Source organism: Balaenoptera borealis, assembly GCF_965194805.1.
Source record: "Balaenoptera borealis genome assembly, chromosome: 12".
In the NCBI taxonomy this organism is placed as follows: Eukaryota; Metazoa; Chordata; class Mammalia; order Artiodactyla; family Balaenopteridae; genus Balaenoptera; species Balaenoptera borealis.
Window position 1 is genome coordinate 101,329,389 of NC_138869.1, and position 27,196 is coordinate 101,356,584.

General features: G+C 39.4%; 1 protein-coding gene and 1 pseudogene across 3 annotated transcripts in view; both read left to right on the top strand.

Annotated features, from left to right (window-relative positions):
• Positions 1-27,196, top strand: part of ELOVL2 (ELOVL fatty acid elongase 2) — a 62,735-nt gene that overhangs the window by 7,339 nt on the left and 28,200 nt on the right. The window lies entirely within an intron of this gene.
• On the top strand, positions 8,302-11,289 carry LOC309608212 (geranylgeranyl transferase type-2 subunit beta pseudogene; annotated as a pseudogene). The gene has a single exon. The product of its transcript is annotated as a geranylgeranyl transferase type-2 subunit beta pseudogene (transcript).

Sequence of the window (27,196 nt, forward strand, 5' to 3'; positions counted from 1 at the left end):
CACTCAACAATAATGTGGTTATTACACTGACCCCTTAAAGGTCCTGCCGGTACTACTAAAATGCTGCCGTGTTTTCTTTCTTTTTTTTGTAAATTAGGTTTACTATACCATAAATCTTTTTCTTTTTACAATTTAAAAAGTAAGTGGAAACATCCCTGTTGTAACAGATTTCTGAAAAGAACATTAATCTTTTTTTGGGGGGGGGAATATAGAATTACAAAAGCGTGATATGAATGCAACTTTTCACAAATGCATAACTTATAAAACAGGGTGCATGATGTTTTTCTCTGTGTTGTGGGGTTTTTAGAGGAAAGGTTTCTAAGGACCAGAGTGGTGGTTGGAGGGTGGACCCGGAGAGGAGAGTTGGTTAGAATCAATTTAGGAGCTGGAAGGGATGGGGGATGGTAAAGATTACCTAGTTCAAATCTGTCCTCAACCCACGAAGGGACTGAGATGAAGAAAGGAGGGTGCACTGGGGCGGGGAATGGACGGCAGGCTCCTGCCCTGCCCCCCACCCTGAGGGAAGGAAGCACAGTCGTGAATGTTCCCATTTTAGAAATAAGAAAAGTGAGGCAGCGACTTGTCCAAGGTCACACAGCTGAGAAGTGGCCAACTAATCTGAGTTCACACAACTGCTTGTTGGTAGAACTTCAATCATTTCCTTTTCTTGGGAAAAATGAGCTATTTCCTTTGGAATCTGGGTTCCCATTCCTCTCTCTGCCACTCATAGTAGTATATTTATAAAACGTGGTAATAACATCTTGCATTTGTGAGGTGCTTATGATTTTCAAAGCACTTTGGTATCGATGATCACATTCAATCTCACAACCACTCCTCAGAGTAGAGGTGACGGGGGGATGGAAACCTCAGAAACTCCGGAACAGCAGCAGTGCCAGGAGTTACAGTTGAGCCAGGGGCCCATAACAACACATCAGACCACACCTGCGCACAGAATTTTCCAGAAGAGACTGCCTTGTCCCCAGCCCTGGCAGGAGAGTCAGGCCTTGGGCAGCCATGTTTCATACCATGTGACCTCCCTCCCTGACCCCTGATTTGTCTGAGGATGGACACTGGATCCCAGGGCAACCAGCCACAGGCAGGCCTGTAGCCGATCACAGCAGGTGAAGTGCTGCCTGAGAGGGAGTGCTCATGAGTTGGGCCACAAGATCCTGAAGAACACTAACCTTGTCGGTGTTTGCTTTATATAAGATAGAGCAAGTGTCTGTAATAGTCTTACGTCCTTGGTGTAAACTTCGGAATTGATAGTTTACATTAATTCTTTTTTTGAAGGAAAGAGAAACGTTCTCTACGTTGAGTACCGTGTTCTTTAAAAATCGATACCAAGGGGACATGGGAGTACATTGCCTTAGTAAGCTTTCGATTCGGTTACACCCATCGGTTCATTCATTCAGCCACGTGATCAATAGGCAGTGTGCTCGGCACTGTCAACCTGGATAGAAAAGACAGTTCCTGCTTCAAGAAGCCAGCGGTGCAGGGGGAGAATCTTGGGTCCTCTAGTGTGAGCACATGAACAAGTCAGTAGCTGAGGTTTCAAGTCACTCAGGCCAGTAAATGTGCTTTATGCCTGTGTAACATTTTATCCATTAAGAAGATTTAGTATAATAAGGTGACTAGTTGTGTTATTACTTAAAAAAAAAAAAAAAAATCGAAACCCTGCAGCATGGGTAGCTTTTGCCTCTTTATCAGGCCAAGAAGGTGGTCAGGACCAGGAGGTGACTGGTAATTGAAGAGGCAAAATCATCAGGATTGATAAAGCTGAGATCGAGATTGAGTCTGTGACACCAGAGTACTCAGAGGACGAGGCAATTCCGTGAGAGGAGAAAACATCAAACCAGTTGTCTGAGAGCGAGGGTGGGTAGAAGGAGCATGAACTTAGGAATCAGACGTGTATTTAAGTGTACCTTCCCAGACTCAGTGAAGCCACATGTACTGACTCAGAATCTGAGTGAGGGGCTTTGGAATCTGTACGCCAGGAGTCGGGTGCACACAAATTTGGAATCTAGTGCTCTAGGGGCTCAAAGGAATGAGTGACCACTTTCTAGCAAAAATGTTTAGTGTGTGATCATGAAGGAGTTGGGATCAATGCTGGATCTTGAATAGGTTGGATTTTGATATGTAGGAAAAAGGAGAAAGGTAGAATCGAGCAGAACATTCCATTTAGGGGAAATAAGTTGGTAAGGAACCAGAAAGCAATAACATATATTTGAGAAAAAGCTATGAGCAGCTTATGGACAAGGCCACGTCTGCAGAGGCTAGCACAGAATAGGTGCTCAATAAAGAGTTGAGTTTGAAGGTTAGGGACAAATGAGATTATGGGACAGATCAAGTCAGATTTTGAAGAGTCTTGAATCTGAGGCTGGGAAGTTTCTTCTAGATTTTGTAAACCAGGTTTTGAAATGGAGAGTCAAATGATGAAAGCATTATTTAGGAAGATTTAATCTGGTTTCCATAATATCTGGGGCTGGGAGAGCCTGGATAAGGAGGTTATAAAGGGGCTGAACTAATATGTTAATTCTCTTATTTTCATGTTGTCAACTTTTGAAAACTTATCGCTTTCGCCACACATTCCTGGGTTCAATTTATCTCATCTATAAAATATGTATAATAACACATGTTGAAGATTGGGTCAAATAAAATAATATATAAAGCCCCTCATGATATACAAGCTAGCTGAGAGTAGATACTCAAAACTGGTGGCTATTACCCATGGAAACTTAATCATATTATCTTTACAAACCTAACTTTTTTCTCTGTGCCTGGAATAGAGATCTTTAAAAATCTAACTTGATTAATCTACATATATTTACATTAAAAGGTTTTTCATATTCCTGAGATTTTAGTTTTAACATTCAGGGCTTTTTCTGGAGAGAATGAAAAAGTGATAAAAACTTAGTTTTCTGATTTTGGGGTCCTTTTCTTTAGGCTGCATGAGTTCTGTTAATTAATGAAAAATGAAAAGCTAAACTGTGTGCTCGTTTCAGAACACTTTTTCTTGTTGAAAAGTTCTCACCTGTAGATGCAGTCACAAAACAGTGTATTTTGAAAACTGTTTCATGGATTTGAATCACAACTTTAGAAAATCCTAAGAGCTCCACGTAATCAGATTAAACTTTAGCTGTTTGCCCAACCGCCCACATCAAATTGCCTGTCTTGAGCTTCTTAATTGTGCTTAATCTAATGCCTTAACCCCTAAAAATGTACAAGAAAACAGATCTTCCAGGCTCTGCCTTTGCCACTGGATTGTCATTACTTCAGGTACTAAAACCCTAAATACAGCAGATTTTTGGATTTGTACGTTGTATTGGAAATAATGAGGAAAGAGAATATGTATGTATACTGCTTCTTTTCCTACTTTTTCCCTGTCAGTTTGGAAGTAGTGGAAACTGATTAGAAATTTAAGCATTATGTGTAAAACCGAAATAGGTGGACAATATGGGGCTTACTTTTCATGGCCTAGGAGAAGACAGTGTTAGAAGAGGCAAAGATTAGGTGGGAAAAGTGGAAGACTCGTTGGACGTGTTGCGGGCAGTGAATAGACCCGCCTGGCTGGCGTGAAGCCGTTGCTGAGAGGACTGGTCCAGGCAAGGGTGGAGGAGGGCTTTGAACCAAATGGAACGAAGTCCCCGGGTTTCTGGTCAAAGTCCATGATGCCCTCCAGCGTCAAACCCTTTCCTCCCTGGTAGAGTTATTTTGTCTTGTATGGCTTGATTCCCTATCAGTTCATTTTCTGCCCAAAATAGGATAATTACACCTTCAATTTGTGAGCAACTTTAGAAGAACTTTCCACAATGTCCCTCATGGTAATGATTATAATACCATATGTTTGCATACCGCTTTTCAATTTATAGAACACTTTCACAGCATCTCAGTTATATGTTTTTTAGTTAATTACTTAGTTCATTATCTATCTCCCCTACTGCAGTATAAGGTCTGTAAGGGCAAGAACTTCATATGTCTTGCTTACCGCTGCAATTTCCACACTAGAATGGTGCCAGCGTGTAATAGACACCCAAAGAATACTTGTTGGATAAATGGACAGATGTGTAAATTACGAAGAAACGGAGACTCAGATTGTTCCGGGTCCTGTAGCTAGTAAATGGTGGATTGGGGATTCAAACCCACTTTATACCTGTGTCTCATATCTTCTACCCCACTGCTTGTTTCATTCTAGTAATTGACTTTCCTGATACCCATGTTAATTTCGGCAAGACTGAGAAAACACGAACCATAAAAAGTGACAGGTTTGACCATATCAAAATGTTAAATTTTGAGATGACAGAAGACACCATAGGCAGAGATTAAAAAAACAACAGACTAGAAGATATTTGCCATCTATATAACAATATAGATTGTTATACATACAAATGACTTTTATAAGTCAATAAACAGACAAGCAACCCATTAGAAACATGGATGAGGGTTATTAAATGGCAGCTCACTGCAGAGGAAACCACAGTCAATAAACATTGAGAGACATGCACAACTGCAGTAGTAATAAAGAAATGCAAATTAAAACCATGCTACATCCATGAACTTGGCAAAAACTTAAAATGCTGACAGTAGCAAGTCCTATAACTTTTCTTAGAGCGATATGGTAGTTTTTACTAAAATTATAAATGTTAATAAACAACACAGCAATTCCACAACCAGATTTATTCCCAGAGAAATTCTCTGTTATTAACACAAGGAGATTTGTATAAAGCATCATTGTTTGTAAAAGCAGAAAACTGGAAACAACCTAAAATATCCATTAGTAAAGAAATGGATAAATAACACTAGAATATTCATATGATGGGAGACTATACAGCAGTTACAGTGAATGAACTAGATCTTCATGTATCAACATGAATAGATCAAGCTGCCGAAATCAAGTATGATATAATTTATATACATCCTTAAAGTCGTATTGTTACATTTTTGTTTGAATATTTGTATATAAATGTATGAAAACATTGACAAGAAGGCTTGACCTCAAATTTATTGCAGTATTTATATCTGAGGAAGGAACAGGGACACAGGATTAGAGAGGTACACAAGGGAAGGACAGCTTTAGCAATTATATTTTAGTTCTCAGTTCCCAGCACCTGCTAGGTATATTCAGTAAATATTTATCAAATTAATTAATTTTAAAAGCTTTGAAACAAATGATACAGTTTTAACATGTGATATATTTATTTTACTATTCTTTACATTTTTATGCTTTTATATTTTTTCCTAAGTTAAAAGTGGATTTGGATTTGGGATCTGTGTTAGAGATCTGGTATGAATCGCACATGTGGGACAGATTAGCCACAAGGCAGGAGGACGGTCTGTTGTTTGCTTAGACCCTAGTCCGTCCTTGGCTGACTGAACCAACTACGAAAGAACATTTAAGGCCAGGCTCGGCAGCCATGCACTTTTAGAGAACTAAAGGACAAGTTGTAGAAGGGCATGTTTGTCATTCTCAGTGTTAATTAAAGGAATAAGTATATCTTCCCATGTGCGAAAGAGAGGAATAGCCAAATACAACAATAGCAACTGATCACATTTATTGAGTTCTTGATAGTAAGAGTTCTAGGTACTGTTATAGGAAGGAACCTTTCCTGTATTTCCTCATCCTCACAGCAAACCTGGGAGTTGGTACTGTCACTTCCTTTTTGCAGATAGGGAAACTGAGACAGGCTGGGGAAAGAAGCGTAAAGAGAGCATTTTTACTCAAATTATGCACTGTACTTGTGTGTCCTAATAGGAAGGCAGTTGTGGAGGGCTTTGAACCACCGACATAGCATCCTTTCACTTTCCCTTTTCTAACAGCTGACTTACCCAGTGTTGTCTTTGAGAATATTTATCTTGAATATCCCTCGGGTCCTTTTCCAGTGTTAAAACTCAAACTGGAGTTTTGTTACTCTTCTTTTTACTCTACTGCATTTCCTCTTCTAACTTTTAAAAAAGATATTAAAAATTTTTTTTAAAGATATCACTTTTGAGACAAGCCCTAATTAAAGAAGGTACATTTCTCCTATGTGATGTCACTCCCTCTAGATTATCCAAGGGTGATGGCAGTAGGAGTTAGAAGGATGTGACAGTGTGTAGCTCAATCGAGATCTGAAAGTGCAGGACAATGAATGAATGTCTATTAAGCATCTACATAGTGTACAGGCCCATCACAGATGCTTTTACAAATATGAAATCATCTGAGCTTCACTGTGAAGTTAGAATGACTTTTCTCATTTTATAAATAACGAAGATGATACTCAGACAATATTTTGCCCAAGGTTATGCAGCTACTTAGTGTCAGAACCAAGACTAGAACCCTTGTAAGACTCCCCTTCTTTGCAAGGAACCACCCAGACTGCCATGCTACCTCTTGTAACCCTAACTCCACGCACACCAGACCCAGGATTGGCTACAAATGATCACCACGTGAGTGAGTGGCAAGAAGACACAGCATTCCTCTAAACAGTGGTGGGTCATCGCTCACTAGCTCTAGTTAGGCAAGTTGCTGTACTTCTCTAAGCCTCACTTTCCTGATCTGTCAAGGGAGGTGAAAAAACCTATTTTATAGACTAGCTGAGAGAATTAAGATAATAGTATGTAATATGCCCAATAAATACAATGGCTGATACCTAATAAACACATTCTATTTTCATTTATTATTGCTATTATTATCACCTGTAATTTCTATAATGAAGAAATAAGTGACATTGGGGGTAATTCTGAAATTAGGAATTCCTTGACATATTTTAAAATAAAAAAAAAACATTAAAAGCATGCTTGATGACAGCTGTAGGTAACTAATGAAGGAGAGTGTAATGCTTTTCTTTTTTTAAATTTTATTTATTTATTTTTGGCTGTGTTGGGTGTTCGTTTCTGTGCGAGGGCTTTCTCTAGCTGCGGCAAGCGGGGGCCATTCTTCATCGCGGTGTGCAGGCCTCTCACTATCGCAGCCTCTCTTGTTGCGGAGCACAGGCTCCAGACGCGCAGGCTCAGTAGTTGTGGCTCACGGGCTCTAGAGCACAGGCTCAGTAGTTGTGGTTCACGGTCCTAGTTGCTCCGCGGCATGTGGTATCTTCCCAGATCAGGGCTCGAACCCGTGTCCCCTGCATTGGCAGGCAGATTCTCAACCACTGCACCACCAGGGAAGCCCCTGTAATGCTTTACTTTATGAACCAATCAGTAAGTAAAAAAGAAAGGAAAAGAGAGCCTACAACCAGTATTACAACTTGCAGGCATTCTCTGCTGGTGGAAATAGTTACTCTGGACTGACGCCATCCAGTCACAGGTCAGCCTGTTTGCCCCTACCTGCTTCTAGCCAAGAATAAAATCTCTTTATAAAAAGTGGCCAAACTGAAGAGTCAGATAAGCTACTGCTTGATTTAACTTTATATTTATCAAGGCAGCCACAACCAGGGAGGCATACAGTGTTCTAGGACAAGGACCTCTTTTAATCTATTATGGAGTTAAAATGCCACATCCAAATTTAAAGCAGAACCAAATCCCCAAAGAGAAAAAGGCATGCTATCAACAAAGCAACTTATACATTGCCATAAAGAAGCTCTATAAGCCATCATTTGGTTGATAGAAGAGAAGAGAAATCTATGTGTCTGTAGATTCCCTGCAACGGAAGTCCAAATTAGGCCCATTTGGAGGAATGGTATTGGAGACACTTCTAAACTAGGCACAGGCAGAAGGAATCGGTTATATCAATGGAAATATGACTTTCACAGTAAGAGAGGTAATAAGTTCTACCACATTCTGACATTGTTCACATCTGAAGGCTCTGTTTTAAAATATATATATATTGACTAACTGGAATAAACGCAGAAGAGAATGCTGAAGAAGGTGAGGGTCTAGAGTGCATGTCACATATGTGGACATGTGTGTAATGGTATATTCAGTTAACACTTGTGGAAGGAGGAAGGAAGGGAAGCAGGAAAGGTCAGATGACAAAGTCGGGGTGGGAGACGAGAGTGGGAGAAGGTGAATTTACTGAGGCTGTTTAGGAAAAGTGAAGGCTTGGTGTGAAATGTCAAATATCTAAAGGGCTCTCGGGACTTCCCTGGTGGTAGAGTGGTTAAGAATCCACCTGCCAGTGCAGGGGACACCGGTTCCATCCCTGGTCCAGGAAGATCCCACATGCTGCAGAGCAACTAAGCCCATGCGCCACAACTACTGAGCCCGCGTGCCTCGAGCCCCTGCTCCACAACAAGAGAAGCCACCACAATGAAAAGCCCCAGCTCGCCCCAAGTAGAGAAAGCCCACGTGCAGCAATGAAGACCCAACGAAGCCAAAAATAAATAAATAAAATAAACTTATTTTTAAAAATGTTAATTTCTATAAAAGGCTCTCATGTGAAAGAAAAATGGTACTACTTGTATGTGATTTTAGAGGAAAGAACTAGGATTGATGGGTAACCTTTGAATGGAGAAAGATTTTTAGCCCCAAATAAGGAATGGTTTCCTAAAAATGAGAAACATTTAAAAAATAGACTGTGCTACCTTGCAAATAGTGAGAAGTCTTTCTCTAGAGTTTTTCCAGTAAGGTGTGTGGATTTCTATCAGAATTATTATGGAAAGCAATTATTTCCAGCTTTGGGTGGGAAGTTGAATTAGATGTCTATGATTCTCTGATATTATGAGAGCCAATAAACTGCTCCTTGATTCATCTGAGGTTTAAAAAAATCAATCTGTGTGTTTCCTTTCTTTGTTTCTGTTCATAACAAAGTCTGGACCATGCAGAGCTAATTCTTAGGCCTTTATAGTGCTGTGTGGTAGGAAAGGAATCCTTATAAAGAAACGTGTTAATCTTTACTATAATACGTTTTTAAAGTTATTTTTCATAAAACATAGAAGGGTAAACTTAAGAAATGGAGAAGTAGCTCTTTTCGCTCTCAGACATGGGCACACCGCAGAAGGATGTTATTATCAAGTCAGGTGCACCCGACACCCTATTAGTGGAGAAGCATGCAGATTATATAGCATCCTATGGCTCAAAGAAAGATGATTACGAATACTGTATGTCTGAATATTTGAGAATGAGTGGCATCTATTGGGGTCTGACTGTAATGGATCTCATGGGACAGCTACATCGCATGAATAGAGAAGAAATTCTGACATTTATTAAGTCTTGTCAACACGAGTGTGGTGGAGTAAGTGCTAGTATTGGACATGATCCTCATCTTTTGTACGCTCTTAGTGCTGTCCAGATTCTTACTATGATAGTATTAATGTTATTGATGTAAATAAAGTTGTGGAATATGTTCAGAGTCTACAGAAAGAAGATGGTTCTTTTGCTGGAGATATTTGGGGAGAAATCGATACAAGATTCTCTTTGTGCGGTGGCACCTTTGGCTCTATTGGGGAAGCTGGATGCTATTAATGTGGAAAAGGCAATCGAATTTGTTTTATCCTGTATGAACTTGGATGGTGGATTTGGTTGCAGGCCAGGTTCTGAATCCCATGCTGGGCAGATCTATTGTTGCACAGGATTCCTGGCTATTACCAGTCAGTTGCATCGAGTAAATTCTGATTTGCTCGGTTGGTGGCTTTGTGAACGACAGCTTCCATCAGGTGGACTCAATGGAAGGCCAGAGAAGTTACCAGATGTATGCTACTCTTAGTGGGTGTTGGCTTCCCTAAAGATAATTGGAAGGCTTCATTGGATTGACAGAGAGAAACTGCGCAGTTTCATTTTAGCATGTCAAGATGAAGAAACGGGAGGATTTGCGGACAGGCCAGGAGATATGGTAGATCCTTTTCATACTCTATTTGGAATTGCTGGATTTTCACTTTTGGGAGAAGAACAGATTAAACCTGTTAGCCCTGTTTTTTGCATGCCTGAAGAAATACTTCGGAGAGTGAATGTTCAGCCTGAACTAGTGAGCTAGATTAGATCCCTTGATGCAGAAGTTGCCTAGTGTAGTTTTACTGTTTTTAACATTTCAGTATTTGAAGTGCATAACAAACTTAATGGCTGCCTTGTTAATATTTTGTACATGAATTGTGTTGATTTTAATAAATTATATAATTATACATATTGTAAATTAGAGACCTTTATTGTATCTTCAGCTTTCCGTTTTCTTCTGGAATGCTGTTATTCTGAGCGTAATATTTTGTTTATGCTTCAATGTATTTATCTTGTTTGTCTCCATAACAGCAAACTGAGTTGAACTCTATTTAGCTGATGAAGTCTTGTGTTCTGATTTTCCCATGTACTCCCGTGATATGTTATATATAACTATAGTTAATATAAATTGGTCTTTGTCAATGAGAATGTTAACTGATAAAGAATTGATGAACCCCATAGGAATTAAAAGATGAAAAAAGAAAAGAAAAAGAAATGGAGAAGTACTTACATCAAAACTTTTCAAGTATTTTCAAATATTATTTAACCTGAAGATATTGCATCTCTGTATAAGGAAAGATGGTTCTCTGTAGAGTCAGATAGTTACTCTGTTAGATATAATAATACTAATATTCCATATAGTTAAAGTTCATATGAAGAAATCAGGCTACAGTTTATAAACTGGAAGTAAATCCTGTTATTTCTGGGTTGAGTGTAGCCAAAGACAAAATTTCGTATCATTAATCCAGTGATCACATTGGACTTACTGCAAAGGTATACTTACTTTACTGATTCTAAAATGTAATTGGACATTTTAGGCTTGTCCATGTTCCATGACTCCTTGTCTTATAAAATTTGTTTCTAGGTGAATGATACTCAACAGCAGCTAATTCAGTCATCATAAGACGGGATTTTTTTTCCTGTATTATGTAAATGAGGTTCAAGGCCACAATACTTGTTGGTGCCAGAGTCGAAGCAGGAACCTGGGTCTCTTAATTCATATTCCAGTGTTTTCTGCCTCATTATGACAATTACTGACTTTATAGTGAAACAATAATCTTTACTATGTGAGTAAATGTATGGGCATCTCCTTTAAGAGATTCCATGGAATTGGGAAAGCCCATTTTTGTTAAATAGGACCTTTAATTAATTCATATATAACATTGAGTTCATCCTACATTCTGGCGTCCTGCTAAGTGCATGCAAGTTACCCATATGGGTTTAACATGAATATGCTTTATTCTAAAAGATTTTATCCTAAGCTAAAATAACCATTGCTGTCATGGAGTTAAATAGCTTTCTCTGTGAACATATTTAGGTGACTCCTCTATTAGGAAATTCTAGAGATTGAAGGAATAGCAAACTAGCATGAACAGTTAGGGGAAAATCAGACTACTCCTCACTTGAGTCCTTCAAAGGGAAGAGAGAAAGTGGCGAATGAGTGTGTGTGTGTGTGTGTTGTAAGGCTTTCCCTTCGATTGTTACCAGATGCTACTTCATGATAGTGTCTTGGTGGACTTGGGTTCTATAGCGATGAGACAGTGGACATGAAGAAAATAAACGGCTTCCATTTCCCCGCAGTTTCTAGTTTGTCTGGTGAAACCAAGGAGGCTCGCTATTTAAGAATCAGCTTCTTGGACTTCCCTGGTGGTCCAGTGGGTACAACTCCACGCTCCCAGTGCAGGGGGCTGGGGTTTGATCCCTGGTCAGGGGACTAGATCCCACATGCATGCCACAACTAAGAGCCGGCACAGCCAAAATAAATAAATAAATATAAATAAATATTTTTTAAAAAATCAGCTTCTTGGTGGCTGTCCCGGAGATCTGTAATATAACACTTAACCCAAGTCCAGGATTAATGCAGAAGAGTTGGCTGGTCCCTCCAGTCACGGCTGAGAAGGATCACAAAAGATTTCCTACCACGTGCTGCCCAGCTGAAACTTGGCAGCCCAGCCGAGCCGGCATTATCCGACCTTTTTGCCCTGCCTGCTTGCTACTGGCTACATTTTCAGTCCTTGGGCTTTTTAAAAGTACGCAAGTTATTTGGCCAGACTTTCTTTTTTAAAAAAACAAACAAAACTCATAGTCTAACATCTCCTTCTTTAACTTTTCTAATTTATCTAAATCCAACACACATTTTCACACGATCAGACCTAACAGTCTCTAGAGACTAACTTGGGCCACAACTTGAGAAACAACTAGAACTACTTACCAAGTGAGATCACTAGTGAAGTGCAAGTGCTCACATAATCTTCCTGAAAACAGCGTTGCATCAAATACCATCCTAAATAAAACTCCGGAATGTTTCTAACTCACCCCTTCCACTGCCCAGAGGTACTACCCATTAGTGTTAACTGCATTTATCTTTTCTCTTTTAGAGACTGGGAGGGAAAAACACTGTAAACCTTCTATAGCTGCATTAGCTGTAGTAGTTAACCTTCTCTATAATGATACAAGCCTAAAAAGCTGTATTTAAAAAGAAAAATCAAATAACCTTTGAGTGCTGAAAGGCAAAAACTAGGTGAAGACTTCTGCCAAGAAAATATTTTTAAAATCATAAGATCATGAAGATAACAATTAGTGTGCTTTGTGTGTGTTTCTTTATTTTGTAGAAGTCAACTAGTTTCTAATAGACAAAGGAATAGATTGATGCACACACTTTTAAAAGAAAATTTGGTAACATTCTCATTATTCATATTAAAATGGTTGTGCTTCTTTGACTCATTTTCATTTTTTTTTTTTTTTTTCATTTTCATTTTTATGATACATTTATAATTGTGTCAAATAGGCATTTATTCACTTTAAAACATTTCTTCTACCCTATTAAAAGTTACACTGCAGATAAGCATTCAAAAGACCTTGCTTGCATGAAGTTAAACTAAAAAATTGTTGAATGAAAATGAGTGAAGTAACCCAATTTACCAAACTATTCAGTGTTAATATGAAAGGCTGCAAATTTCACTTTCACTGATTTCAGTCCCGTCTGTGCAGTTCATTCCCAAATTACCCACTGGACCGACACACTTCAGACAGTGGCACCATATATGAAGCTAAAAATATATTAATTTAGTTATATAATAAATAATATGTTTTATGTTTATCTCCAGTAGTAGCTTCAAAATTCTTATATAGGCAAAGAATGGGATGGCTGTCCGGTTGGTAGCGGAGATGGAGGGTGGGGACCTCGGGGGAGGGCTTGAAGCATCTGTTATTTAGAAAATTGAGAGAACACGCTACATAATGCTCTCTATTTTCTGTCGAATAGAAACGATTCATCAGTAAGATTAAGGATAGTAATATTTCATAAAAGTGCTCATCTAGCAGGATTCAAAACAGTAGCTCAGGAAGAACCAGGTGAGAAGATGTGTGATGCAATGCTAATTTTCAAAAAATGGGGGGTCAGAGACTTAGATTTACATAATTTTCTTTATTTTGACATAGTATCTTGGCAAAAGCAAAGGGCTTTGCCACGCATGGTGTATAATTGTAACAAATCATTTTGTCTTCTGCCTTATATCATCTGTCAAATAGATAATAGTTGTCACTGCTCTCTTTTTTCCACACCCCCCACCCCATAGAGTTGTCTGTCTTTATCATCAGCCCAGTGTTTTGGGAGACCGTGTTGGGCTGATGACTGAATGTTGATTGATTAATTAATTGAGGTGAGACCCCAGAAGGTGCTCAAAATAACATGAGATATCTAAAATTATTTGTAAAACTCTAACCATCATAGCTGTCAGGTGGTCATAAAAAAGGCCTTTTTTTTTTTTTCCACACGGAGCTCAGGCTGCATTTTGCCTTTTCTATGACTTGTTTTCCTCTTAGAGCCTGCTAATGGTGCTCAGTTTGATTGGACATCTGGATTAAAATGTTAAGGAAAAGGTATGATTTTCCTTTACCTCTTAGAAAAGGCTTTATACCGTGAAGTGTGGAGCAACTAACTGTCACGATAATATACTTCAAACAAAAAAGGATGTGATAAGGATTTCATTCAGCAGGGAAAGAGTCTGGATGGCTCAGTAACTCCCAGTATTGGCTGGTTCCATAGCTTGAAAGAAGGAAAAATATAATACAGTCTATCCATGTGACTCAGATTGTCTCTTAGTATTAATAGTAAAAGAACACATCTTTTGACATTACCATGAATATCCTGAAATACTGTAGATATTTTTAGAACATATAGAAATAGATTAGAATATAGATATATAAATAGGTAGAATAGATAGGTATGATTACTGCTTAAAAATTAGAAATAAAATCCGGCCCATGTCTTTTCCAAGAAAACCATTAAAAGCTTTCCTTTGTTTTCACATTGGAAAGGATGGCACTTGTACATGCAGAACAGCCAACCTGCTTCCCCTCTGGTCAGTACTTGATAACCAGAGCACATACAAACAAAATCTCCTTTCACTGCTGCTGTTAATTGTGAAAGAGCTTTATTCTTCCCCATGTCCCCAAATTCAGAAGCTGGTACAGTTCCAAGGTGTCCTGAATACAACTATCTGGCCTTGGGTTAAATCTCCAAGGAGTTTGGTATTCACTCACAACTTCACGGGGAAATAGAAGTTGTAATAATCACTACAAATATCTTGCGAAGCAACCGTAGCAGCTTTTTTGGCTCCTCGCATACCCAGTGTTGCACCACCGAATGACTTTATTTTCTAATTGTGAAATTGCCTCTTTTTTTTCTGTATAGCAGATTTCATTTTATTCACTTGAAATTAAGGCAAGTTATTTAGTATCTTTTAATGAGACCAGAATATTATAAAAGAAATAATGTGTTTGGACTTTATGTCCATATTCTTGGAGAGAAGGCCATAACTTGCAAAATGACTGGCAGCAGGGTAACTAATATAATTATATTCATTATTAAAAGTTTGTATTTGTTTAGTCAAATTTCAGTTTCCTTAAACTTGGTGAATTTCTGTGTAACCAACAAATTAATTCACAAATTAAGCTTCGTGAATTTATTTTTAAAGTGTTTAAAATCTATTTTCGTGACTTAACAAATCCGATATACTTATGTCGTATCTTTGTTAACCAGGGACTGTTCTGCGCTCGCGAGATACATCTCTGAGCAGTAGCTCACAGTACTTTGTGTATGCACACTTATGTCTCACCAGTTCTTTCCCCAACTCCTCACAGGTCCCTGCACTTCGTCTGCCCTTGCCATACGCCCATAACCAAGCGTTGTTTTCTGTCTCTTCTTTTCTGTTCCTTTGGGAGAGGTCACAAAGCGTTCCTCTCTTGCAACCCCAGTACTGTATGTAGATTTAAGTACGTCCCGAACCTTTTTCATCACTGCGTTCTCTCTGCCTGGTTGTCACAGGGAACTGAGCCATGAAGAACCCCAAGTAACAGACTCTTTACTCAACATTACTCCTCATGTCCAGAGCTTTGTTATTGAGATGCCTTGTCTGTACCTGACCACTCCCCGATGCACCTCATAGGGTGAGTGCCCTCCCGCGATGTGTTGCCCAGGCTCTTGTGCAAAGAGGACTGACTGCCCCACCAGTCTGCAGAGAATTCTGAGCCAAGAGGTGAGCCGGCAGCACCGCCTTGCAGTGTGTCGACGTAGCAGGTGACTAAACGCGTGCACGCCCTAGAGATACTAGAAGACTATTTAAAATGCATTACAGGCAGACCTCGATTTATTGTACTTCACAGATCCTGCATTCTTACTTATGGAGGGTTTGTAGCAATGCTGCATCGAGCAAGTCTATCCGCACCATTTTTTCCAACAGCATTTGCTCATTTCGTGTCTCTGTGTCACATTTTGGCAATTCTCACAATATTTCAGACTTTTTCATTATTTATTATGGTGATGTGTGATCAGTGATCTTTGATATTACTACTATGACTTGCTGAAGGCTCAGATGATGGTTAGCATTTTTTACCATAAAATATTTTATAATTAAGGAATATACATTATTTAGACATGCTGTTGCATACTTAATATACTACAGTATAGCATAACAACTTTTATGTGCACTGGGAAACCAAAAAATTCACATGACTTGCTTTGTTGTGATACTCACTTTATTGTGGTGGCCTGGAGCTGAGCCCACAATGTCTCCAAGGTATGCCTGCATTGAAATTAGTAATTTTTAAACATTGGTATTTATCTCTTAAAAATCTAGAATGAAGAAGATATTTAAGAGTCCTTCTAGGTGGTTTTCACTGAGTCATGGGTCTCTACAATTTTGGAGTTACTGCTGTCTCAGTATCCCTCTGCTTTAAAATACAGGGATACTTTGTCAAAGCTCTTTCAGTGTCTCTGTTCTCTCTTCCTAATCCCCAACACTCTTTTTTTTTTTTAAATTAATTAATTTATTTATTTTTTGGCTGTGTTGGGTCTTCCTTGCTGCACGCGGGCTTTCTGTCTAGTTGCAGTGAGCGGGGGCTACTCTTCATTGTGGCGTGTGGGTATCTCATTGCGGTGGCTTCTCTTGTTGCAGAGCACAGGCTCTAGGCACGCAGGCTTCAGTAGTTGTGGCACGCGGGCTCCAGAGCACAGGCTCAGTAGTTGCGGCGCACAGGCTTAGTTGTTCTGCGGCATGTGGGATCTTCCCGGACCAGGGATCGAACCCGTGTCCCCTGCAGGGGCAGGCAGATTCTTAACCACTGCACCACCAGGGAAGTCCAGTCCCCAACACTCTTTACTTGCCATGTATATATTCACACATAATAATCCTGATAACTCTCTAAACCTGTCAAAGAAGAAGGTTGTCAAAGGAAAAAGAGGTCAAAAGTGGACCCCTGAAGTTTGCAAGCCCATTTCTGGTGTGATACTGGCAAACTCGTTCATTCATATATATATATATGATATATATATATATATGATAAATACATTCCACAAATGCTTATTGAGTGCCTGGTGTATGCCAGACACAGAGGATCTTGACCAGTTTGGGAGAAGGTGAGTGGTCAGGAAAAACTAAAAGACAGTTAGGCGTCATCCAGACAAAAGGAAGAACACCTGCAGGGTGGTGGGGACGGGGAAGGATGGATGGAAAGATACGCATTGGGGGAACTTCAGATAATTACATATGCCTGGAGCAGAGAGTGCACATAGGCATCTGGAAGGAGAGGAGGCCTAGAAAGGTGAATTTTGGCCAAGTTGGCTAAAGAACTTAATAACAGTTATTTGATTTTTTTAAAAATTCCTCAGATTTTGCCACTATGGAGAACAGTATGGAGGTTCCTTAAAAAACTAAAAACAGAATTACCATATGATCCAGCAATCCCATTACTGGGCATATACCCAGAGAAAACCATAATTCAAAAAGACACATGCACCCCAGTGTTCATTGCAGCACTATTTACAATAGTCAGGTCATGGAAGCAACCTAAATGCCCATCGACAGACAAATGGATAAAGAAGATGTGGTACATATATACAATGGAATATTACTCAGCCATGAAAAGGAACGAAATTGGGTCGTTTGTTGAGACGTGGATGGATCCTAGAGACTGTCATACAGAATGAAGTAAGTCAGAAAGAGGAAAACAAATACCGTATATTAACGCATATATGTGGAACCTAGAAAAATGGTACAGATGAATGTGTATGCAGGGCAGAAATCGGGACACAGATGTAGAGAAGAAATGTATGGACACCAAGGGGGGAAAGCGGTGGGGGGGTGGGGGTGGTGGGATGATCTGGGAGATTGAGATTGACATATATACACTAATACGTATAAAATAGATAACTGGGCTTCCCTGGTGGCGCAGTGGTTAAGAATCTGCCTGCCAGTGCAGGGGACACGGGTTCGAGCCCTGGTCTGGGAAGATCCCACATGCTGCGGAGCAACTGGGCCCGTGAGCCACAACTACTGAGCCTGTGCGTCTGGAGCCTGTGCTCTGCAACAGGAGAGGCCGCGGCAGTGAGAGGCCCGTGCACCGTGATGAAGAGTGGCCCCTGCTCGCCGCAACTGAAGAAAGCCCTCGCACAGAAACGAAGACCCAACACAGTCAAAAATAAATAAATTAAAAAAAAAAAAAAACCTTTAAGATTAAAAAAAAAAAGATAATACGAACCTGCTGTATAAAAAAATTAATTAAATTAAATTAAAAAAAATTCCTCAGATTTTATGGCAAATAATGCAAATTCTTCCTGCAACATCCAATTGGATGTCAAGGAATCAAGGTTAAAATGCAGGTGTATATGTCTGGGCTATCTTAGTGCAGATCACTAATAGAGTGGACTTTCCTTCCCCTGAGTTCTGTACTGTGTTATTTGCACTGTATTAAAATAATAATAATGACACTGGTAATGGTAAAAAAATAATGAGATTGTCACTGGACTTTGCTTGGTTTGGGGCTTTGATTTTTTTTTGTATAATTTTAACCTACTAGGGAAAAAAAATCCTGTTTTTACTTTTAACAAAATGGTAATCTGACCAGTGTTTTGAGAACAGACGGCTACAAACACATTAAAGAAAGCCCTAAGTGGGCTTCTTTTTTTTGTTTTTTAAAGTTTTTTCCCTTTTTTTCAATTTTTATTTATTTATTTATTTATTTATGGCTGTGTTGGGTCTTCGTTTCTGTGCGAGGGCTTTCTCTAGTTGTGGCAAGCGGGGGCCACTCTTCATCGCGGTGCGCGGGCCTCTCACTATCGCGGCCTTTCTTGCTGCGGAGCACAGGCTCCAGGCGCGCAGGCTCAGTAATTGTGGCTCATGGGCCCAGCTGCTCCGCGGTATGTGGGATCTTCCCAGACCAGGGCTCGAACCCGTGTCCCCTGCATTGGCAGGCAGATTCTCAACCACTGCGCCACCAGGGAAGCCCCCAAGTGGGTTTCTTTTGATCAAAGAAAAATCCTTCTCTTAGTGTGGGAATTGGCCACTCTTCACCCAGACACCTCTTGCTGTGGTGTGTGTTAGTGGATGAAGCGGAGGGGAGTAACTGAAGAGTTGAAGGACCCTCTGGTGCCCTTCTCTGAAGGCATCTCTGAAAGACCTATAGCAAAATATTGAACAGCTACCGATCTTTTGAAGATAGTTGAATTTTGTTAGCTTAGAGCATGTAATATAAGACTCAGGATTTAACCAAACACTGCCAATTACTATTGAGAGTTGTGCTGATTACTATTTTTTCCAGCTTTATTGAGATATAATTGACATATAACATTGTGTAAGTTTAAGGTGTATAATATGATTTGACACATTTATTGCAAAAAAAAAAAAATTACCACCGTAGCATTAGCTAACACTCCATCTCATCACATAATTATCATTTCTTTTTTTGTGGTGAAAACATTTAAGATCCACACTCTTAGCAACTTTCAGGTACTATAAAATACAGTATTGTTAACAATATTCACGATGCTGTGTACTAGATCCTCAGAACTTAACAATCTTATAAGCGGAAGTTTGTACCCTTTAATCAGTGTCTCCCAGTTTCCCCCACCCCCCAGCCCCTGGTGGCTACCACTCTGCTCTGTTTCTGTGATTCAGCTTTTTTATATTCAACATACTTGTCTTTCTCTGCCTATTTCACTTCGTGTAACATCCTCAAGGTTCATCTGAGTTGCTGTAACAGTAGGATTTTCTTCTCTCTCATGGCTGATATTCATGTGTGTGTGTGTGTGTGTGTGTGTGTGTGTGTGTGCGTGCGTGTGTGTGTGTTGTTACATCTTCTTTATCTGTTCACCCATTGATGAATGCTTAGATTGTTTCCGTATATTGGCCTTTGTCAATAATGCTGCAGTGAACATGGGGGCACAGATTTCTTTGAGATCTTGTTTTCATTTCCTTTGGATATATATCCAGAAGTAGGATTCCGGGATCATATGGTAGTTCTATTTTGAATTTTTTGAGGACCCTCCATACTCTTTTCCACAGTGGCTGCACCAATTTACATTCCCACCAACAGTGCACAAGGGTTTCCTTTCTTCATATCCTTGTCAACACTTTTTTTTTTTTTAACTCTTGTCTTGTTGACAACAGCCATTCTAACAGGTGTGAGATGATAGTTCATTATGGTTTCACATTTCTGATTAGTGATGTTGATCATCTTTTCATATACGTGTTGGCCATGTGTATGTCTTCTTTGGAAAAATGTTCAGTTCCTCTGCCCATTTTTTAATCAGGTTGTGTTTTTTTGGTGTTTTTAGTTTTAAACTATTGAGTTGTATGAGTTGTTTTTAATGTTTGTTTGTTTGTTTATGGCTGCGTCCAGTCTTAGTTGCGGCGTGTAGGATCTTTCATTGCAGTGCACGGGTTTCTCTCTAGTTGTGGTGTGGTGCGTGGACTCTGTAGTTGCTGTGGTGCATGGGCTTAGCTGCCCGGTGGCATGTGGGATCTTAGTTCCCCGACCAGGGATCAAACCCACGTCCCCTGCATTGGAAGGCAGATTCTTAACCACTGGACCACCAGGGAAGTCCCTGAGTTGTATGAGTTCTTTATATATTTTGGATATTAACCCCTTACCAGATATATGATTTGCAAATATTTTCTCCCTTTCTGTAAGTTGCCTTTTTATTTTGTTGATTGTTTCTTTTGCTGTGCAGAAGCTTTTTAGTTTGATGTAGTCCCACTTATTTTTGCTTTTCTTGCTTGTGCTTTTGGTGTCATATCCAAAAAAATCACTGCTAAGACAAATGTCAAGGAGCTTTTTCCCTGTGTTTTCTTTCAGGAATTTTGTGGTTTCGGGTCTTTAAATCTTTATTCCATTTTGAGTTAATTTTTGTGGTTTGTGTAAGAAAGGGGTCCAATTTTGCTCTCCTGCATGTGGTTATTCAGTTTTCCCAACACCATTTATTGAAGAGACTGTCTTTTCCCCATTGAGTATTCTTGGCTCCCTTGTCAAATGTTGGTTGACCATATATCTGAAAGTTTATTTCTGGGTTCTCAATTCTGTTCCATTGGTCTATGTGTCTGTTTCTATGCTGGTATCGTACTGTTTTGATTACTATGGCTTTGTAGCTATATTTTTGTTTGAAATCAGGACATGTGATGCCTCTAGTTTTCATCTTTCTCAGGATTGCTGTAGCCATTGAGGATCTTTTGTCATTCTATACAAATTGTAGGATTTTTTTCTACTTCTGTGAAAAAAATGTCATTGGAATTTTGATATGGATTGCATTGGATCTGTAAATGGCTTTGGGGGAAGCATGGACATTTTAACAATATTAATTCTTATCCATGAACATGGGGTATCTTTATTTGTGTCTTCTTCAGTTTCTCTCATCAAAGTCTTGTGGTTTTCAGTGTACAGATCTTTCATCTCTTTAGTTAAATTTATTCATAAGTATGTTATTGTTTTTGATGCTAAAATGAATGGAATTATTTTATTTCTTTTTCAGATGTTTAGGTGTTAGTGTAGAGAAAGGCAGCTGTTTTCCATATGTTGGTTATTCTATTCTGCAACTTTACTGAATTCATCAATTAGTTCTAGAGTTTTTTGGTGGGTCTTTAGGATGTTCTATATATAAGATCAAATCATCTGAAAACAAAGACTTCTTCCTTTTCAATTTGGATGCCTTTTTATTTCATTTTTCTCGCCTTACTGCTCTGGCTAGGACTTCCAGTACTATGCTCAATAAGAGTGGTGAGTGTGTGCACCCTTGTCTTGTTCCTGATTTTAGAGGAAAAGCTTTCAACCCTTCACCATTGAGTATGATGTTGGCTGTGGGTTTGTCATATATGGCCTTTAAATTATGTTGAGGTATGTTTCTTCTATACCCAATTTGTTGAGTGTTTTTATTATAAAAGTATGTTGTATTTTGTCAAATGCTTTTTGTGCATCTATTGAGATGGTTATATGATTTTTATCATTCACTCTAATATTAATGTGGTGTACCACATTTATTGACTTGCATATGTTGAATCATCCTTCCATCTCAGGGACAATTCCCACTTGATCATGATGTATGATTATTTTAATGTGCTGTTGTGTTCAGTTTGCTAACATTTTATACAGAATTTTTACATCTATATTCATCAGGGGTATTGGTCTGTGATCTTCTTTTAGTGTCTTTATCTGGCTTTGGTATCAGGACAATGCTGGCCTCATAAAATGAATTTGGAAGTATTCTCTCCATTTTTTGGACAAGTTTGAGAGCAATTGGCATTAATTCTCTAAATGTTTGGTAGTATTCACCGGTGAAACCATCTGGTCCTGGGCTTCTCTGTATTTTGGGGGGTTTGATTACTGATTCAAGCTCTTCACTCATAACTAGTCTGTTCAGATTTCTATTATTCAGTATTGGTTGTTTCTAGGAATGTGTCCATTTCTTTTAGGTTATTCAGTTTCTTGGTGTAAATTGTTCATAGTAGTCTTGCATGATCCTTTGTATTTCTCTGATAGCAGTTGTAATGTCTGTCTTTCATTTCTGATTTTGAGTTCTCTTTTTTTTTTCCCCTGAGGTAGCCTAGATAAAGGTTTGTCAATTTTATCTTTTCAAAAACTGGCCTTGGGCTGATTACAGTACTCACTAATCTGTTTGTATCAATACAAAATAATAAAATACATATTTGATGAAAATTTGTTACTTGTCATGTACTTAGGCAAGAATTTCACAGAGTAACATTTCTAGTCATTTAATGTCATGATATCATCTATTTCATCTTTTATTTCAGATGAATAGGAAGAGACCAACCTATTAAGACTTGTGATTGTTTTTTTGTTTGTTTGTTTAGACTTACGGAGGCACTTGTACAACTTTCCTCTGTAATCATTCTGTTAACGTTTCCCTTAGTTTTTAATTGTAATATTTTAATTACACAATATACTGTTAATGATTCTTTATTAAAAACTAAGACACAAGACATGTACAGGGTAAAGACAGTCTCTCCTGGCCTTCTCCCATTACCGTTGTCATTCTCCTTTCCTCCCCAGAGATAATCATTCTTAAGTTTGTGTGCCCTTCCAAAATTTTTCCTATATTTACATTATATATACTTGTACCTATACATGCATAGGCAGATTGTTGTTTGTTAAAGTATTTATTTATCTAAACCAAATCAGATAATGTGAAGCTTATACTTTACATTAGATGATTTCAAGCCATGATTTTTTTTTTCTCGTAAAAAGTCATTCTTTAAGGCTTATAGAAAGGCATTCTTCAAGGCTATTTTTTTTTTTTTCTTTCTTTTACCCAGTGTCTCAGTCAGCTCAAGCTGTCATAACGAAATAGCATAGACTGGGTGGCTTCAACAGTAGAAATTTATTTTCTCAGTTCTGTCACCTGAAGTTGGAAGTCAGGTGGCAGTGTGGCTGGGTTCTGGTGAAGGCCCTCTTCCTGGCTTGCAGACAGCCGCCTTCTCCTTGTGCCCTCATAGGGCTGGGGGAGAGAAAGAATAAATTCTCTGGGGTCCCTTTCTCATAAGGGCACTAATCCTATCATAAAGACCCACCCTCATGAGGTCATCAAAATCTAATTATCTCCCAAAGGCCCTATCGACAAATACCATCACATTGGGGGTAAAGGCTTTAACATATAAATATGAGAGACACAAACATTCAGTCCATAACACCCAGACTATGCCACTTCTTTTAATTAGTAATGTGAATAAAGGTGCCGACTTTTTTTTAAACATCTTTATTGGTAGATGCTGACATTTTAAAAATGACTAAACCAAAGGGAAAATAAATACTTATTTAGGAGTTTAGATAACCTTATCAGAGTACAAAGGTGGGGCTGAAAATGAAGATAAATTCAAAAGGGATAAAGGTCTAAAATTCCATTAAGCAAAAAAAAAAAAAAATTCAGTTGTATGAATATAGGATGGGTAAAGCTTGAATTTGACAGCAATTAACATGAGAAGTATCTGGTGATGTTGACAATGACTAACTGATGTGATGTGTGAATGCAGTTTTCTGATACTTTAATAGAAATATAATATCCTGATCAAGAGAGGCCATCAGTCTCTGCATTCTTCCCTTAGTAGGCTACTTTCAGAATACTGTATTCAGATATAGCAAATATAAGGAAAAATACAACCAAACCAGTGATTGTTTCTGTTTGCGCAATGTGGATACTGTCTAATGGGTTTGTGGAGACAGTTAATTACTAAAGTGCCTGTGAAATGCATGGTGACATAACTAGTATACAGCAAGTTTGAATTTCATAGAGTAGAATATGCAATAAAATACTTGGTAGCTTTATAGAAAGTAAGCAAGAACTTGGTATTTTTATGATAAGGTATTAATTTTTTTATGTGCCTTTGATTATAATTGAAACAAATTTCAAGAGACAGTGGTCTAAATCATTCCAATCCAAGCATGGTCGCATGCACAGCTGGGAGCTTGGTAGGAATGCAGACTCTCAGGCCCCATCCTAGGCCAGCTGAACGAAAACCAGCACTTTCACAAGATCCCCAGGTGATCCACATGATCATTAGAGCTTAAGAGCATGAAAACTTTCAATTGTGTTCAATGAAAGATTTAAAAAGCTATGAAAATGTCTCCAAACTTCTTTTTATACCCTCTTAAAGAGTGATGCAATACTTCAGGTAGAGTGAAAATGAAGGATGATATAATAGTGATGGCTTATGTGACTACTGCATTGTCCTTCTAGGCAATTCTATCATTCTTACATTTTCATATTTTTTTTAGCACAGATTGCAATGATTGCGTATTTGTGAGATAATTCCTAGGATGATTAAATAGCAAATGTTTTAAGATACAGAAAAAATAAGATCACTAAGATCCCACAGTGTACCTTAGATTTATAGGAGTCCATTGAACTCGTATTTTAATTGCAAAATAGAATGAGTTTTATTCTACTTTAAAAATATACAAATTTTTTGTTTTTTGGAAGAAAGAATCTTCTGGGGGAAAAAACCCTCAAAGAATAAAATTCGGTCCAGTAGACCCTGATGATATACCAAGTGTTAAGGATCTTTCAAAATATGCTGGAAACCAGATTGTATATACGAAAATGTAGCTAAGAATGCGAAGTGATATGAAATAAGTATCACGTGAGTACTGTGAAGGTTTAGAAGAATGAGAGTTTTGTCAACACATTCATTAAGCATTAAGTGCCCATGAGGTGCCAGACATTGTTCTTGGAATTGGGATAAAATGGCCTATTGGAGCTTATGTTTTGGTGGCGGGCCCAGACAGTAACCAGCCAGTGAATGTTTGTATAATGCTAAGTGTTATAAAGAAAATACAGAGCCGGTGAGGGGATGGAGACAGATCAGGACCCCACAAAGCAGGGGCTTTCCTCCTCGTCAGTAATTGGGGGAACATGGAAGGAGTCGCCATTCGACCGGACACTGAATGAAATGAGAAAGAGCCGTGTGGGGTGAAATGGCCCATAAACAAAACTGCAGCAAGATTTTCTGCTCTAAAGACCTTTCATCTCCTTAATTGAGTGAAACTGCCTACAGCCTCAGGGTTATTACCCAGGATGCAAATACCATCAACCCCTGCTTTCTTCATCAGCTTGGTGTCCCGAAATACGTCCCAGCACAAGCAGCAGCGGGAGCTCCACAAAGAGCCCGTCAGTCCAGCTCAGACACCTTTCCCCCCAGTGGTGTGAAAACACTGGTCACTTGTTACCAGACTTAGTTCAAGTTAAACACAACAGATACACTCTTTTTAAAAAATATTTTATTTATTTATTTATTTTGGCTGCGTTGGGTCTTGGTTGCTGTGTGCGGGCTTTCTCTAGTTGTGACGAGCGGGGGCTGCTCTTCGTTGCTGTGCGCGGGCTTCTCACTGCGGTGACTTCTCTTCTTGCGGAGCACGGGCTCTAGGCGCGTGGGCTTCAGTAGTTGTGGCTCGTGGGCTCTAGAGCGCAGGCTCAGTAGTTGTGCTGCACGGGCTTAGTTGCTCCGCGCCATGTGGGATCTTCCCAGACCAGGGCTCGAACCCGTGTCCCCTGCATTGGCAGGCGGAGTGGAGTCTTAACCACTGCGCCACCAGGGAAGTCCCCAGGTCCACTCTTGAGCTCAGTCTGTTTCCACCTCTGTAAATTGGGGGAAATACCTAACTTGCATGGCTATTGTGAAAATTTTAGCTAATATACATCAAATACTTGGCATATATTAAGTGTTTGAAAAACAGGAGCTATTATTATTACTACTCACCATTGTGGTTATTAGTTCATTTATATCTACCTTAATATGTGGCAATCAAATTACAAATGTTCCCCCAGATTCTTCATCATCTGACTTAGTTTCAGTCTCATTATTTGTTCTATGGAGTAATTTTTATAACGATTTAGAGTTGCCATAAGCGAATAAGAGTTTCCTACCTCATGCCTCCCCTCAGCCTACCATAGTCAGCTGCTCCCTCCAGGGTATGGTAGTGGAAGGTAGGTGTTGAGTGGGTGGGCCTCTCCAGGGCAGTTTGGGGGTATCAGTGTAAAATGCGTGAGTGACATCGTGGGAACTCAGCTGCACGAAAGGCGAAGATTTTATCACGTCTGCTTTTAGCCGTCCTCCAAACCTCCCAGAATCGTTCACAAATGTGAACACATTTCCATTCTTCAAACACATGGGCGACTGGCTGGGAGCAATCCCTCAGGGGCCTGCAAAAGGGGTTTCAGTGTTTGACAGCCATCCCGAGCCCGGGGAACAGGAGAGAGGCCTCACTGTGGAACGGGGCTCTAGTCTGTCCCTCGCCCCTGAGATTTTCAGAGTCATGTCTGGTTAACCTGAGCTGTCAGATCCCATTTCCTGACCTGCTGTCATCGGACACTTCAGATTTAGTTTTCTCTGAAATATTAAAAAAAATAAAGATTTGGTTACTGTGTCTTCTTCCAACTTAACAGTCTGTTTCATAATCTTAATGGCTTTTGCTCATTTTAAAAAGCAGTGAGGAAGGGGGTTGGTCATGGAAAATAGGTAACTATTCTGACTGAATAAGTTTCCTTAAAATGTCGTATAAAACTACGTCAACAAAATAGGACCAACCCAAGAGCTAGAATCATTGGATTTTTATACAACATAATGCCCGTGATAAATACTAAAAACCATAACTGCCTAAAACAACACTGAAGGAATGTGAAGAAGGGATGAGTGAAGGAGGGAGGAAAGAGGAAGAAGGGGAGGGGAGGGAGGGAAGGTGAGAAGAGGAACAAGGAACATGAAGAAGGAAAGGATGGGGGAGAAGGAAAGGAAGAGAGAAACCCGGCATCTGGTTTAGAGAGCACTTAGAGACCAGGGGACGCACAGGCAGAGCTCTGGTGGCAGGTTTATTTCCGCCTTGCTTCCTGGCTCGGCTTCTGTGGAACGGCCCTGAGTCATGGTGATAGCGATTCTCATCCGATTGCAAGACGGCCTTTGCAGAAGAAAGTCTGAGCCGTCAAGGTGTTCAGGCTGGGGCAGTGCCCACAACAATCAGAGTTCACACCTTCAAGAACAGACCAGGAAGTGCCCTCCTGTTGGAGATGCCCCTG